At 42.4% G+C, this 17,375-nt stretch overlaps 1 long non-coding RNA gene across 2 annotated transcripts; it reads left to right on the top strand.

The window, feature by feature from the left end:
- Positions 1–6,131: 6,131 nt before the first annotated feature.
- LOC132671859 (uncharacterized) lies at positions 6,132–17,162 on the top strand. Of its 2 annotated transcripts, XR_009607280.3 has the most exons (4): positions 6,132–6,320; positions 10,667–10,841; positions 13,734–14,052; positions 15,748–17,162. It is a non-coding gene; the product is annotated as an uncharacterized LOC132671859 (long non-coding RNA). The 2 variants fall into 2 exon arrangements; XR_009607281.3 differs by lacking the exon at positions 10,667–10,841 and having other exon boundaries at positions 15,748–17,161.
- The last annotated feature ends 213 nt before the right edge of the window (positions 17,163–17,375 follow it).

Genomic DNA, 17,375 nt, shown 5'->3' with positions numbered 1-17,375 from the left:
TTGGGGTGAAGCAGTTATTTTAAACAGACTACAGGCAGTTGTCACTTTGCATGGTCCCAGGCTGATTCAACTGAGTGCATATCAAAACCATGTCCGCTCTTTTGCACAATTCCATGGTAACATTGTTGCTTACCACTGAACCTTGTAAAACAGTAACAGTTTCTATATGTAAACATTTCATTTAACGTAGTATTGTGCAAAGTGAGGACGGCCTGTGTTCTAATTTGATTAATGGACTAGTGGACAAAAAAATTATCCCATGCACCCAATACTCCAAGAGTTCCCCTATTCTGTTCAGCATCCTCCTCAAGACTTACAGTCTTTTCTGCATCAGAAATTAGAGAGATCGGTGGGTGGGAAAGCTGGGAAGTTTCCCGGGCTACCTTTCTTGCTCATTTATCCTGTCAATTTTCATTGTTACTCTTTTATTGTTATCAAGTTTATGGGAGAAAAAGATGGCATCATATTAAGGCATAATTAGGATAATAAACGGGAGCTGTGGTTTGTTTTTGGACTGATTCCATTTGGGTAGTACACATAATCACCTCTAGCTGACTGCTTGATGATTATGACTTTGACAAAGTGGCATTATTTACAGCTAATGGATGAGATGATGATTTATTACTAATTACTCTCTTTTTCTACAATTTTTATATTATGTTAAATGAAGGATTACCATTGGGGTAATAAATATTCACCAGAAAAAAATGTCTAGCAGCAGAGTTCATGAAAGTAGACCCTGAACAGGGCGCCATTTTAGTTGCTCAGGACTAGCATTTACAGGGAAATGTGGGCTTCTCTCCCACCTCTCATGTGAGCTTCTCTTTCCTTCCTTCAGCAGTCCTCGCCCCCATCTAGGTCTTTCAAGTCACTCCATCCACCTTCTCTTAGTTTCAATCTGCTTGTCTCCTAACAAGAGGCTTATAAAAACTCAGGCAAGGGGCGCCTGGGTGGCTCAGTCGGTTAAGCGGCTGACTTCGGCTCAGGTCATGATCTCGCGGTCGGTGAGTTCGAGCCCCGCGTCCAGCTCTGTGTGGACAGCTCAGAGCCTGGAGCCTGTTTCAGATTCTGTGTCTCCCTCTCTCTGACCCTCCCCGTTCATGCTCTGTCTCTCTCTGTCTCAAAAATAAATAAATGTTAAAAAAAAATTTTTTTTAAAAACTCAGGCAAAAGAACTAAGTTGTAACACAAGCACCTTCCCTGGACTATTCTGGACTTCAGGAGTCTTCTGGAGGAGGAGGAGGAGGAGAAGAAGAAGAAGAAGAAGAAGAAGAAGACAAAAGCTTTCTAGATGCAAAAATCCAAAAAAGGGATTAAGATCCATTCCTTTACAGAAACATGAGTGTGCAGAGAAAGTCAGTGTAACGGAAGTGGATGTAATTAAATGTAAATGGGGGGTCCTAACTCTTTTTATTCTTAATTTTTTTTAAAGTTATTTATTTTTGAGAGGGAGAGAGACAGAGCATGAGTGGGGGAGGGGCAGAGAGAGAGAGGGAGACACAGAATATGAAGCAGGCTCCAGGCTCCGAGCTGTCAGCACAGAGCCCGATGCCGGGCTCGACCTCACAAACCATGAGATCATGACCTGAGCCAAAGTCAGACACGGGGGGCGGGGGTCTTAACTCGTATAAACAGTGGTGAGACCCCTGGGGCAGGATGGGGGTTACATTAACCAGTTAAACACGCTCCTTTTGGAAGAGGGACAGATGCAGATCGGGGTGGTCTGCAGTCAGGATAGACCAAGTGTGAGACTTGATGAGCGGAAGGGAGAAGAACTCGTGCTGATGTGGCAAAATGCAGAAGGGTAGGGATACAGGCAGTGTTCGCTGATCTGTCTTGAAGGCGAGGTCAGGCAAGGGAACCAGAGATGACACTAAGGTGAGTGAGATACTAGCCTAAAATCCCCTTGAAGACAGGAACAACGTCTTTATGATCTCCACAATGCCTAGCACGATGTCCAGAGCACAGAAAGCACTCTGAAAACGTTTGTTGACTGATTTTTAACACATTGGCCAAAGCGGTGAGGAACAACATTCTCTGTCTGCAAATCAATGAATAACTACTTCATTTAAAGTTTGCAGATCTCATTTGTAAAAGATGCTATATTGTTATTATCAGGAAATGCGGTATCATCAACTTAAGCAATATTCTTTTACTTCCCTTTCACTAGGGGTTTTTCATTGCAAGCTAGAATTTCATAGACTCCGTAATTAGCACACACAGCACTATCTGATTTTAATGTTGTATCTGTGATCAAATTTCATTGTTGAGGAAGTTGCTTTGAAGTTGGTTTATGTTATTCTCTCTTGACTGAATCTGTAGGCCTCTTGTTGCAAACTGTGGCTTCTTATAGCATGTTTTAATATTCTATCAATATTATGGGTGATGGGTATTGAGGAGGGCACCTGTTGGGATGAGCACTTAGTGTCGTATGTAAGCGATGAACCACGGGAATCTATCCCCAAAAACCAACAGCACACTTTACACACTGTATGTTAGCCAGTTTGACAATAAATTATGCTAAAAAAATATTACACCAATATCAGATGTATAGTGCTTTACATATAAATATATAATATACAAATATTGAACCAATTTGTTTTGACTTCTTTTTTCAGATTATAAACATATGAATTGCCTTATTAAGAAACATCATGTAAAATAAATTTAGTAGTATTTTTTTTTTTAATTTTAGAAAGAGAGAGAGCATGAGCAGAGGAGAGGGGCAGAAGGAGAGAGAAAGAGAGAGAGAAACTCTTAAGCAGGCTCCATGATCAGCACAGAGTCCAATGCAGGGCTTGATTCCATGACCCTGGGATCATGAACTGAGCAGAAATCAAGAATCAGACGCTCAACAGACTGAGCCACACAGGCACCCCGATATTTTTAATATTATGTGCTTATGTGTCCTAACTGGGCTGTCAGCAAAAGGGAACCCCCCCCCCCACACGCACGCACACACCCCAATCCTTAGGATCCACTAGAGAAGCCTTTACTCAACCAGTGGTCACAACACTGGACTCTCACCAATGTCACAGGATTTATAGATCTGAAGAAGTCATGTGTGACCTGGGTGCTGAAGGATGAATAGAAGTGAACCAGGCTGAGAAAAGGGGGCAGGATACCCTAGATAGAAAAAACTACTTTTCGGGGCGCCTGGGTGGCTCCGTCAGTTGAGCGTCCGACTTCGGCTCAGGTCATGATCTCGCAATCCGTGAGTTCGAGCCCCGCGTCGGGCTCTGTGCTGACAGCTCGGAGCCTGGAGCCTGTTTCAGATTCTGTGTCTCCTTCCCTCTCTGACCCACCCCCCTTCATACTCTGTCTCTCTCTGTACCAAAAATAAATAAACTTAAAAAAAATTTTTTAAAAAAAGAAAAAACTACTTTTCAAGGCAGAAAGGCAGAGCACTCAGACAATGGTAAAGAGAGCACAGTAGCAGCAGTGTGTGGTGTATGAGGGTAGAAAGGAAGTAAAATTATCTGGGAAGGTTGTTTACAACTAAACCGTGCTAAGCAATTGCACGGTCGAATTTTAACCTACGGGCGTCTGGAGGCTCAGAGGCTGTACTTGTCAGGATTCTCCAGAGATATAGACCCAGTAGGATACACATATCCTGTAATAGGCCAGAGAACTGGAGCACCTATGGTACACGTCTCGGTTCAAGGACAGGAGACCAATGTGCCAGCTCACCAGTCAGGCAGAGAGAGAGAATTCCCCCTTCTGCCACCTTTTTGTTCTATTTAGGCTCTCAGTGGATTGGGTGAGGCCCACTTATACTTAGGAATACAGTCTTCTTTATTCAGTCCACCTCTTCACATGCTGATCTCACCCAGAAACACCCTCACAGACAAGCCCAGAAATCATGTTTAACCAAGTTTCCAGGCACTCCAGAGCCCAGTCATGTTGACCCCTAACATTAACTATCACCGAGGCTTACGAAGAAAAGGAAGATGATTATATCTACACTTTAGAAAGATGGAGCCAGCACAATGTGGAGAATAGAGTTGAAAGGGAAGCGAGCTGCAGAGAGCAGTTGAGAGTTATCCTAGTGAGAAAGTCAGAGATGAAGTGTCCAGGATGGTTTCCAGGGATAATTCCAGAGTAACACAAACATCACTTGTAACCTACTAAACATGTGATCAAGAGAGAAAGAGGTGACCCCAACATTTCCAGTCTGACCCTGAGTGTGTGTGAAAAATTCCATATGAAATTGTTTTGTTTTGTTTTGTTTTGTTTGTTTTGTTTTTTTAACAGTTGCCCCACCAGTCTTTGTCTTCTACACAACTTTGGGCTAAATTGAGTAAAGAAAAACATATACCATAAAGGAAGAAAAAAAAGAACTCTTTGAGCACCTACTAAGTGCTGACTTTAGGCAAAGCATTTACATCTATCCTCACAAAAGCCCTGCAGGGGCAGATGTTATTATTCTCTTTTTGCAGATTAAGCAACTGGTGCACAGAGAAAATTAATAACCTGGGCAAGGTCGCATAGCTAGTAAATGGCAGATCCCAAAAAATTCAAACTCAGGGTTTTAGTGTCTGCAAGAAATATTTTTTCCACCCTCTTATGTTGCTTCTCAGTAGAATAAAATACATCTTCATAAAACGCTATATTCATATGAGTAATTTCATCAAAGAGAATTCAAAAGGGCTTTGAATTTCCACCCTGGAAATAATAAGGAAAGAAATTAAATAGTCATTCTAAAATTCTGAGTACACACAAACCTCGAATGCCTCAGGTTCCATTAGCAGCTTTAAAACTGGCTGGTGGAGCAGCCATTAGAATTGTTTTATGCGGCTTCATTTGTATTCCCCGGTAGTATTATTAATAGCAATAAAAATTACTCACAAACAAAATGTACCACTTATAATGCATATTCACATTTAGTCAAAAAAGGACTTTTAAAAATACCAAGTAACATTGGTAGTGCTTTAAAAACTTGCAAAAAACTGGATTTCTAATAGGATATAAATTTGGGTTTTTTGTTGGATTAATATATTCCACAAGGTTCTTCCAGGAAGATACAACGAGGATTTCATATAGCAGAGATGGTTGATTTCACTGGTTGAAAATTGATCAGCACAACTGAATCCTAGTGATTATGGAGTGGTGTCAGCCTTCCCATATCAACTCTCCTTTATGGATTTTGGACTGCCAGGACTAAAAGATTCCCTCCATTCATTCAATAAATGTGTATTGATTGATTCATATGTGCCAGTCATGTTTTGTGTGCCGGAAATACATATAGCAGTGAGCGGGATAGTCGGGCATGGAGTTTACATGACACAGATGATGAGTGGGGAGGAAAATGGAGAGTAACTAAGTAAACAAGCATAGATAATTCCAGATAGTCGATTCGTGCTGTGAAGACAACTAAAACTGGTACATGGAAGAGTACTGTATTGGGTAGGCGGGCAGGGACTCCTGGGGAGATGGTACTTGAACTGAGATTTGGGAATTGAAGAGAACTATCCAGGAAAAGGCCTGGAGATAAAAGTTTCCAGCCAGAAAGAAGAGAACACAAAAGTCCTAGGATGAGTTCCAAGGATGGAACATGTTTGTGGGGGACGTGGGGGGCTCATCAAGGATGAGCTTGAAATTGGAAGAGGAGGAAGACCAGCATGGCTGGAACCTAGTCCCAGAAAGCTTTTAAGAGGTGGCTGGAGGGCGGTTAGAGGCAACCGGTGGGGGTGTTTAAACACTGTGTGGGGGTGCGCCTGGGTAGCTAAGTCCGACTTTGGCTAAGGTCATGATCTCACCATTCAGTTCGTGAGTTTGAGCCCCGCATTGGGCTCTCTGCTGTCAGCGCAGAGCCTGCTTCAGATCATCTGTCCCCCTCTCCCTCTGCCCCTCCCTTGTGCTCTCTCTCTCTGTCTTTCTCTCTCTCTCTCTCAAAAATAAGTAAATGTTAAAGAAAATTTTTTTAATAATAAAATAAACACTGTGTGAGACAGGATGTCTGGCTTTCCCCAAAGATGCATGCTGACCTCTCCAGACTTGTACCTTTAAGGGGCTCCCTGCCAGAGACTACATTTCCCAGCCTTCCTAGCTTCTGGGTGGAGCCACGTGATCAATTCTCACCAATGGTATGCAAGCAGTATTGGAATGTGGTCTTACGAGTCCCACAACAGTTAAGAAGTGGATGTGCCCTCTCCAACCACTGCCTCCATCTGCCTGCTGGATGCAGAAGACCCTGAGGCAGCTAGTGAACAGCAGGACCACGAGATAGAAGCTAGGTCCCGGAATCATCCTGTGGAGGCAAATTGCTCTAAACCAGGATCAACTGCGCTGACTGTTGATTGAACCAGGAGCGAATTTTCGTACGTTAAGCCACTGAAATTTCGAGTTCCATTTATCACCACAGCTAGAATCACTTTAACTATATACCACGATAAGGAGCTTGGATTTTACTCTAACTCCAAACAAATGCTACTGAAAGGTTTGAGAGAGAGGATGAAGGTGACCTGGTTTATGTATTTAGAGACCATTGTGGCTGCTGTGTGGAGTCTAAGGGCAAGAGAAACTGAGAAAACAGAGAGGTCTCTACCTTACTGCAGGCAAGAATTAACAAAATTGGTGGTAACAGCAGAGGTGGAGAAGAATGGATGAACTTGAGATTCACTTTGGAGGTTGAGCCAAGGATTTTCTAGCTGATTAGATGTCGAGAGTGAGGGAAGGAAGAATCATAGGGGACGGACCCCTTGCTTGTGGCTTGGTCACATCCTCTGTTCAGATAGCTTGAGGAACATGTTTGTGGGGGACGTGGGGATTTTTTTTTTTTTGGCTGTGTTATTATATCCACTGTCCAGATGAGAAAACTAAATGTCCTATTTAGTAGTTATAAAAAATTTAAAAACCAGGTACTTATTTATTTATAGCATATAGTCTAAAGGAAACCCTTAGTAACTTGTTTTGCAACCAGTAAAGGGAAAATGCCAGAACTAGAACAAGTGTTGAATTAAAGACACTGATTATTAAACTTTCCATTATTGAAAGTGTAGCAAAGTTAAATAATAAAATTAAAGGCTGTATGAATTATAACTTGAATGATGAAATCCTGATGAGCAGCACTATTGTTAATGCAAATGTTCAATCAGATTTTTTTTTCAAAGCAGTTACATTTTTTAAGCTGCTCTTTTTCTTTCTTTCTTTTTTTAAATGTGTTTTTATTTTTGAGAGAGAGAGAGACAGACAGACAGACAGAGCATGAGCAGGGGAGGGGCAGAGAGAGAGGGAGACACAGAATCTGAAGCAGGCTCCAGGCTCTGAGCTGTCAGCACAGAGCCCGATGCGAGGCTCGAACTCCAGAATGGTGAGATCATGACCTGAGCCGAAGTCGGACGTTCAACCGACTGAGCCACCCAGGTGCCCCATAAGCTGGTCTTTTTCAATTCTTACCAATATGAATGTACATTATGCAAATGTTACAAATTATTAGAGGCCTGAAGGATTTTAACACTTACTGAGTAAAATCTTCTCAAATTTAAAAATAAAACAACTTAGCTCTGTAAAAATGCCTTGTCCAAGGTGCCAAAGCTGCAGACCTAGTCTCAGCATTAAGACATCTTGAAACCCTGTCAGAAACTGGAAGCTCTAAAGCCAAGAATCGCTGCCCATATGTTTCACTATATATATTATTTGGTTTCCTCAACCAAATAATATTTCAATGAAAATAACTGCTCAACTGAAAGAGGAATCTACAAAAAGAATACTGCATTCAAATCTCACTCAACAAATTTAGACTCTAGTTTTCATCTATCTAATTCCTGTTTCCTTAATCATATGCTTTGAATTCGGTAATAATACGTGTGATATTATGCTAAGACAACAAACATCTGGGCTTTCAAAATGCCTTGCTTTTCATATAAGAACCATCTAGAAGAATCTGGAATAAACACTGAAAGAATGTGCACCCGTGCTTTATTTTTCATTAGAGAAACGTAAGACCTCCAGAAATCCTCTGGAGAAATGTGTGGGAGTGGACTGTCCCGTCCTTGTCCCATGGAGAAAGAATTGGGGGTCCTTTGACTCTCTGCCCACCCTCTGCCACACAAAACACCCTGCTAACTAGAAGGGGCTTTGCCACCACCACTTGCATACAGAAGGCAGGCATCTTAGTCCTTGGCAGAATGATCTTAAAGAATGGGGCAAAAAAGCGTTGTTGAGAGAACCTAAAGTGTCCTCCAAGATCGCGACTATCCCTGGAGTATAAGCAAACCGAGGAGCAGGCCGCACTTCCATCAGCCAGCAGAAGAATAAAGATAGTCCATGTGAATACCACAGAGGGGAGCCAGGCTGGCACCATCTTGACAGGACTCTGCCTACAGGGCATCGGGACCCCAACAAAAGAAAGCGCAGTGGGGTATAGAACCAGAGCAAAGAACGGAGGGGATGTCATAAGAGGTCAGCCAAAGAACACATTTCCCCATGCAGGACAAAGATCCCACAAACATTCCTGAGTGAAACCCAGTGTTGGGTCATCTGCCACACTGAGAACAATGGCACCGATTATGCCAGCAGTAGTCAAGTTGGAAACAGTCACTGTCTACTTCTCCTCCCTACTCAGCACCCCAACTCTGTAAGAGTCCAAAGCAGCAGTGTTCTGAGTGGAGACGGGGAGTGAAGGAGCACAGTAGACAACAAGAGGGAGACCCAGCCATGCCTCCCTGCCCATCTACTGCACTGAGGGATCATGTCTTCTCTGAGCAATGGGGGATGGGGGGGACTGGCAGGCAGTGCTGGGGAAGAAGCTGTGACTAGATGAGAGATTGAAATTTAAAAAAAATTTTTTTTGACGTTTATTCATTTTTGAGACAGAGAAAGACAGAGCATGAATGGGGGAAGGTCAGAGAGAGAGGGAGACACAGAATCTGAAACAGGCTCCAGGCTCTGAGCTGTCAGCACAGAGCCCGACGCGGGGCTCGAACTCACAGACCGCAAGATCATGACCTGGGCCGAAGTCGGACGCCCACCAGACTGAGCCACCCGGACGCCCCGAGATTGAAATTTTTATATTAGATTGGGCTGTGCTATTTGTTAACACTTTGACTGCAAAGCTGTGAGATCAGCCTCACCAAGGAGGCCAAGAAGGAAAATCTAAGTACAATTAAGGACAGTCATGGCAGGAAAATAAATACTGTCTCTTGGTTAACCCCTACCAAGTTTAGCACACTTAATAAACCAATTAAAAGTAGTAACTAGAAAACCACAAACTAGATGCTGAGTTAAATATGAGGAAGATATCCAGTTACAGTCCACGCATCTAAGATTCCTTTCCAGTCAAATCCAGTTTCGATAGACCTGCAACTGGGCAAAATGGACTTATAAAGAGAGGCCTAAAAAACGGCTTATAAACAGTTCAAATATTAAATATTAAAAATAAATTGGAGGGGTGTTTTTAAAGTAAAGCAAACTACTGCAAATGAGGCCAAGACCAGGAAACTGATGTTACCAGGGAAGCATCTTTATTTGCCATAGTCAACGTGGTGAGTGGTATTTAGAGGCATACAAAGAATTAGAAGATACGGTTCCTATTCTTGGAATCAGCTGGATGAAATAAATCCATGCTTAGAAGAAAAAAAAAAAAAAAAAACACTAGAGACGAGAATAACAGAGCAGAGTAAGTATAATCAAATGCTAGAATAAGAGTAAGAGGCTATACTCCAGTACGGAAACACACACGCATGCAGGTAGAAGCAAAGTGAAGAGAATTTGGAGAGCGACAAGAGGAGAAGCAGACCATCCGGGGAGACAGAGGATCTTGAAAATGCTTTGCTGATGCAGATTCACAAAAAGCTCGGCTACAAAACTCGGATTCACGGGAGCCAATGGAGACTTCCATTATATGGGCATCTGTTGGCAGTCTCATTATGGAAAAAAAACGAGCACATAAGAAATTGTTAAGTAGCCTTGCTGAGAATTTTACTGCTGGGAGGGATACCATGGGGAAATGGTTAGCAGGGATTTTTTTTTTTTTTTTTTTTTTTTGCTGATCCAAAAGGAAAAGTCAGTTGGCAATCTAAACCTGTCAAGATGCTTAGGGAAAGTGGCAATGGTATGATGGTGTTTTAGCCTTCTAAATACTAAAGGAAATAAATGGAGGTAGCTTGGACTTTCAGAAAATAAGTGTGCCTAAAGCTACATTAATGAAACAATGAAGGCCGAAGTGCAACCCTATCAGAGAAACTGTGAATTTAGCTGACAAAAGGATTTCTTTGAATTTTCAAGTTTGACCAGGACAAGAAGTCCTTTGTAAGTGAAACTCCAGCAGCCACTTTGCTCTCCCCAGTGCCACATGGCCTTGGATTTAGGTCTACCTATAAGGTCTGGGTTTCTTTTCGAACTCCCTTTGCGATTCCAGGAAGATATTGCAGGGTGTGTGGGTGGGTTTAGTGGCATAAATGATGCACCTCCTGCCTTATTCCCAGAAGTGTTGGCCATCACGCAATTACCCTGCTGTCTACTTGTTGCATTGTGGACGTGCTGTCCATAGTCAGGAACACATTCCAAGAAGTTCTCCCATTCTTTGGGTGTGACAAATCATTTGAAGAGAGGAAGAGAACACTCTGAACATTAGAGAAGCCTGTTCAGGTTAGGTTTTTGTCAGAGCACATTAAATTATGCTGACCCAGATACTCTGATTTCAACTGTTTTCCACATCCACTAGAAAATCCTGATATCAGCAAACATGCGGCTTGGCAAGCTGGGAATATTAACCTGAGGTCCCATCAGGGTTCTTCATGACTTTAACATGGTTCAACCATAGTTAGTAAGGCCGTATGATTCTCCCACTTCGGGTGTGATCCTTGTTGGTAGCTGGACTTACAGCAGATGTACATAAGGTAAGACCATCTCTGTCTTGATTTTTTTGTTTTGTTTTGTTTTTACTCTGGCAGTTTTCAGTTAGAAAGGGGGGTATTCTTTTGCATGCAAAGAGGCAGTGCTGGGATCTAAGGCACAGCTCTAGGTCTGATCATTTTCTGAAGAAAATAACACTGTACTGCAGCAAAACAAGTTAGTCCGTCCTTTTTACCACAAGCTGTAAACTGTAGATTATAATGGACCTCAGAACAGTACAAACCAAAATTATAACTTCTGATTAACTAGTATGGCCTGGCCTGCTGAATCACCAATGTGGAAACCCATCCCTAAAGGATGTGGAGTCCAAGATGACATCGGTCGCCATTGTCCACGGAAACAGTGTGATTTTTTTTTTTTAAATCTTTTTATTTAACTCTTTAGTAACCAAACTCATCCTCCAAATCCTGCAGCAAAAGCCCAATCAAAGCAACCAAGGAGGTGTGACAAGTGTCAGGGAATAATTAATAAGTTCTGGGGAACTATCAGTAGTGTTCATGGATCCCTTCCACAAATGTTTGTGAGCATGTGCCGTACATCAGGCACTGGGAAAAGACCAGTGAATTACACCTATGAGACTTGCATCTGATGTGTCCGGAATTAACATGCACCATCCCAACTTCAGAAGGATGTCTAGGGCTCCTGGATGGCTCAGTTGGTTAAGCATCTGACTTCAGTTCAGGTCACGATCTCATGGTTCGTGAGTCTGAGCCCTGCATGGGGGTCTCTGCTGTCAGCAAAAAGCCCACTTCGATCCTCTGTCTCCCTCTCTCTCTGCCCCTTAACATTTAAAAAAAGAAAGAAGAAAGTAAGAAAGATGCCTGCATTACCCATATAATCTCAGAGCATTAACCCTTGAGTGACCTCAGATGTTATGAAAACCAGTAAGTGAATCACTTAGGATGTTTTTGTTTGTAAGTAACAGAAAGCCCAATTCAAACTGCCATTAACAATAAAGTTAATTTGTTGGCTCACATAATAGAAAAGGCCAGAAGTTACATAGGCTCTGGGGATGGTTTGACCAGGGCTCTGACTCCGACTTTGGCCAGACTTTCAACTCTTCTTCCCTTCCTCCAAGTGTCAGCTTTATTTTCAAGCTTGGTGACCGTGATGGTTAATATTATGTGTCAACCTAACTGGCCACAGGCTGCCCGGATAAAACATTATTCCTGAGTGTGTCTGTGAAGGTGTCCCTCACTAAGATTTAGTTTGTTGTAGAATCACAGGACTCAGTAAAGGAGTGTGTGGGCATCAGCCAATCCACTGAGGGCCTTAATAGAGTAATAGGCAAAGGAAGGAGGAATTTAACTCTCTTTGTCTGCTTCCCTGTTTGAACTGGGACATTTAATCTCATCTCCCCTGCCCTTGGATACCACTGGCCCCTCTGGTTCTCGGGCATTTGGCCGAGAATACATCTCGGTGTATTCCGAATCACACCACCAGCTTTTCTGGGTCTCAAGCTTAGAGACAGCAGACCGTGGGACTCCTCAGCCTCCAAAAATCTCATGAGCCGATTCCAATTAATTAATTAATTAATTATGCTGAGATTTTGCATGTATAAGTATATATTCTATATATTATATGTGGGGCGGGTAATTTTTAACTTTTTTTATTATGAGGAAAAGAGCATGAGCAGGAGAGGGGAAGGGGGGGCGGGAATCTTAAGCAGGCTCCACGCTCAGGGCAGAGTCCGACATGGGGCTCAGTTCCGTGATCCTGGGATCATGACCTGAGCGGAAATCAAGAGTCAGATGCTTAATAGACTGAGCCACCCAGGCGCTATGTTTTATAGTAACATTGCCATATATATATACAGATATATATATATCTCTTATTGGTTATGTTTCTCTGAAGAACACTGACTAATACAGTGACAGAATGAAAGCTATGCTTTAAAGTCATAGGCCCTCCTCTGCATCAACAGACAAAAGCCTGATTGATTTGGGCCAATGAGGGTTCATGCCTGAACCTGACAGTGGAGGGAATCCCAGCCAACCACACGTCTGCTCTCCCAATAGTGGAATACACGCTAAGAGAGAACCTCTAAGGTGAACCTGAGCGTTCATCTCCAGTAGCCAGTGTTAGGAGCACAAAATTTACCAAATATTTCCTTCCTCTTCAGGCAGAGAGCTGGTAAGTTGCAGATAAGGCATACACCCATATTCATTCACAAAAATCTCAGAATATTCCAGAGAGTTGAGGTGAATTAACTATTTCTCAGTAACATTTCCCTGGACAGTCTGTGAAAGGCAAAACTTATAATGTCCACTTCTGAGAACTTTCAAGGGTTTGCCAAGCTCATGGCCCCTCTTAATGACATCCTGTACCCTCCTTCACAGTCCTCAATATTTGAACAAAGTGACCTTGAAAAGTTGGCCACAGATGGCCAGTTCAAAAAAGAGTTCCTGATCCAAAAGCTGCAATCTATCGACTATCCTAGAAGATAGATGTTGTATATGCACAACAGCTCAGTGCGACAGGCATCCTCCATACTGGAGGGTGACCAACTGACCCAGTCAGATCCTCAGAGGGAGTTTGGTTGTAAGACCCATATGTCAGGAAGTATATAGAAATACCACCTTCCTTGCAATCTAACAATTTAGCCTGGCGTACCTTCATGGATGTGGCAGAAGACACAAGACACCTGAGTCAGAGACAAATGACTTACTACTCACAGCACAGCACACAGCAGGAGCTTCGTGTTTGCCCTGGTCCCCCTTCCTTGTCCCCGGCACCCCTCTGAGTCCCAAAAGGGTGACACAGAGCAGCCATGTGATGCAGTAGATTTGATCATAGTTGAGGAACATCAGACTTAGGAAACTTAAATCTTTTACATTGGGTTACTGATAAACCTGCCCTACCTTTGTCCCTGACAGAGACATTACTGTACTGAACAGCAGAATGCAGAAATGCAAGACACCGTGGAAGATTGTCTCCCAACAACAACATACAATAGGAAGCTGTAGAAACTGAGAGATGCACAAAGCATGGGCACCAAGTGCTCACGTGAGGCAGCCGAAGCCACAGGTAGAAAGAAAATGGGAATGAAAATTATTTCATAGCAACAGGAGAAATAAGTAAGAAAGGACACAGCATCTTCATAGAATGGAAGCCTCGTGATACTTACAAATACGACTAGAATCATTTTCCCTCACTGAAGGACACAACCAGGCAGTACTTGTATAGAAGTTACCGGTGAGTGTGGGCAACAACCAACCCCGAGGATCATTTCATTTGAGAGTGGAAATTTCTCTCATTGTCCACCACAATACCCATCTTCACAGTTCAGTTAAGTCCAGCTAGAATCTCTGGCTCTGCCAGGATTGTGGGTTTTGTAGGAGATTGTGTCACGTAGATGTGGGCTAACTACGGCAGGTGATTCGCCTCAGAGAGTTAAGCTTTGGAAAAACCATCTCTATCACAGCAGCCATTTCTGTTACAGAAATTGATTTTACACTGTTTTTAGCTTCTACATCTTATCTCTTACTTTGCATCTTAATCCAACCCTCTTCTGTAGACAAGAGGTGTTTACTGTTATTTGCCAGTAGTAATGATAGCCAGGTGATTCTAGATATACCCTTGTTAAAGCCAACACAATCCTCTCTAAGGGGAATACATATTATTGTAGACACTTAACTTGGCCCCTGTTTCGTATTTGTCTGGTTATGGTGAGTTCATCGTATTTTATCTCCAAAAAACAAATATTTATCGTATTACACGTACACTCCAAGCAAGCATCTTAAGTTGTTACTACCTTTTATTTATATTAAGTATTTTCTTCACTTCTACAACAACAACAATAAAAAAAATACTTCCTGTTCATTGATAATTAGATGTTTTGCTTCATTTGGATTTCCTCCAAAGTCTTCTGTTCAGATTCAGCTCTTATAATTAATTATCCTCTTGCCGAACAACTGAAAACTGAAGTCTGACCAAAGTACATCTCATCCCACACAGATGTCCTAGTTACTCCACAAAAGGTTAATTAATCATAAGAGGTGCTTTAGAGCAGGAGGCGCTGGAAGAAATTCAGACCTAGTTTCTGGCAACATAGAAAAACCACCATCATGCCCGTCGCTATTGAGCTCACACTGAGAGAATCATTTCAATGGAACAAAAATTCAACTGCACAAAATAGCTGGTGGATATAATATCATGCCTCAGATAATGGAGCATGCCACTTCCCAGTCACCGATGATTCAGAATCCCAGACTGCCTGTGAGGGAAGGTCAGCCCTGTTTATCCTCATTTAACAGAGGTGCCTGAAACTCCTGAATCACAACAATGGCAAAGCAGTCTTCATTGTTCCTGTCTCTTTGGCTGGGTGCCATTTCATTATATGAATGAGCCCTCCTCTCCAGCCAAAACAGTCTACACACAGTCTTCCAAATACACCTTCCACTTTTTTCAACCTGTGGTTTTAGTCATCCTAATCCTTCCAAGTCCAGGAATAGCCTTGCCTTCTTCCACTGTCTAGCCAGAGCCTATAATTCAGTCGAGAGCCAGTTCAAATACCTCCTCCTCATAAACCTACCCCTAGGACATTCTAACCCACAGGAAGTTCTTCCTCTTTTGACCTAGAAGCAGCCATGGTACAGTAGAAGGAACAGTGTCTTGGGCAACAGAAAATATATGCATTATGGGCTCTATTATGTATACAGCTTTGAGCAAGTGGTTTAACTCCTGTGACCCTAAGGCTTCTGCTCAATAAAGTAGGAAGAATAACAACTACTCTGGGGGCTTTATCATGAAAACGAAATAGAATAAAGTACATGAAAACGTTTGTCATATGCTGCTCAGCACATATTTCCTGGCTTACTTGCTAATTGGCCATTTTTATGTTTTCTTTTCTCTGTTTGTTTTTCTGCCCTTTGACAAAACATATGACAGAATGTCATCGTGGTAGTCCTTACGAGAGTAACCATCAACAAAGTAGGCACACTTAGGAGAATAGGAAGATGGCTCCCCATTCTTCCAGGAACATGGATGTCATAAACCGTGTTTTAAAGGAGTGTGAGAAGACATTTCCAGACTCTGGGAAGGAAACTGTGGGGACAGCAGAGAAGGAAAGAGATCAGGACTCTTAGACAAAGAATCTGGACCCATCATATCCAAGCACTGGAGAACCCATTTGTGATACCAGAAGTGGCTGTAGATTGAACGGGAAGAGGGTCCATCCACTACAGTGACTCATGCTGCTGGACATAGCATCCACAGGAGATAAGCCCAATTCTGGCTCCCCTCGCCCAGTCAAGGGGTGCTTCTGCCACCAGCATACTCTCCTAGACCGTTAGAGAGACTGTGTATAGATTTCCGGGTCCCTCGGGAGTCAAGAAAGGGGGCTCCATAGTCTGTAGATGGATCAGAAGTGACGCTTTGGTGGCAGCCATAAACTTTCTCACCATGTCTCATAAATGATGAGTATGTCTTTTCTCCCCAACTGGACTCTAAGCTCCTGGAGACCAGAAACGAGTTTTACTGAGTCAGTGTGGACACAGTAGATTCATTTGTTTCCACGAGCCTCACTAGATGATCCACTTTTCTCCTTCCCTCAGCCTCCCATCCCTTGTCTATTGTTTATTCATGGTTTAAACCATATAAAAGTGAATTCTAAATTAATGTTGAGGATTCTAGATGGCTGATGTCTTCCCCTTGCTGAATGATTTACTCCATTTCTCTTGGAAGCTCCCACTGAAACAAAGAATCAATGAGCTTGAATAAAGGCGAGAGGGCAAAGGAAAAAAGGAAGAGGCTGGGATACATGGCTCTGCCCCGAGAGCAAAAAGTGTGACTTGTCTTTAGAGAATAAGATTCTGTGAGAAAGACAGCAGTTCTAGTTCCCAGTGGCAGCAAGGTGGCAAAGAGAGTCAGACTCCTTGTCTACTATGTTGATTTCATTCTCATTTGGAAGTCAGTCTTGAATTCAAGTATAGGGACGATTTCCTTCCTGTCCAAGATGTCAACCTGTAAAACACATTGATTTAAATAAGTAACAATTTGCATTCAGGGCACATTTATTCAAGGGTTCGAGTCTCTTTTCAAGCATGATCATGCCCACTCCTCAGAGATAACAAGGTAGTTATCAATTATCTTCATTTTAAAGATGCCAAAACTGAGTCAGTAGAGTCAAATATCAAGTTCAGCCGAATAGAACTGAAACCCAATTCCATCCTTTTTATATATGTAATTATTATAATTATTATCATTCAAAGGCATTTCTGATGCTAACACAGCCCACGGTGCAGAATTCAGCCAGCACCTGAAATGCAGCCAGGGAGACAATGTTTAATAAAAAATAATTCTGAGACCACAGCACTCCCAGTTTTTGAAAGCCTTAAAATAAATTCCAAATTTATTCATAATGGAAATAAATCACAGAATCCAAGGTACAAAATTATTTCCACAGCTGCTCCAATAAACATCAGAAAAGACCTTGCCAACTCCTGACTATTCAGGCGACTGTTGTACAAAAGAGGAGGTTTTTTGTTTTTTTTGTGTGTGTGTGTGTGTTTTTTAAG

The sequence above is a fragment of the Panthera onca genome, chromosome C1, assembly GCF_046562875.1.
Source record: "Panthera onca isolate mPanOnc1 chromosome C1, mPanOnc1 haplotype 2, whole genome shotgun sequence".
NCBI classification, from domain to species: Eukaryota; Metazoa; Chordata; class Mammalia; order Carnivora; family Felidae; genus Panthera; species Panthera onca.
Note: the sequence above shows the minus strand (reverse complement) of the source record. Positions and strands in the feature narration are given on the sequence as shown.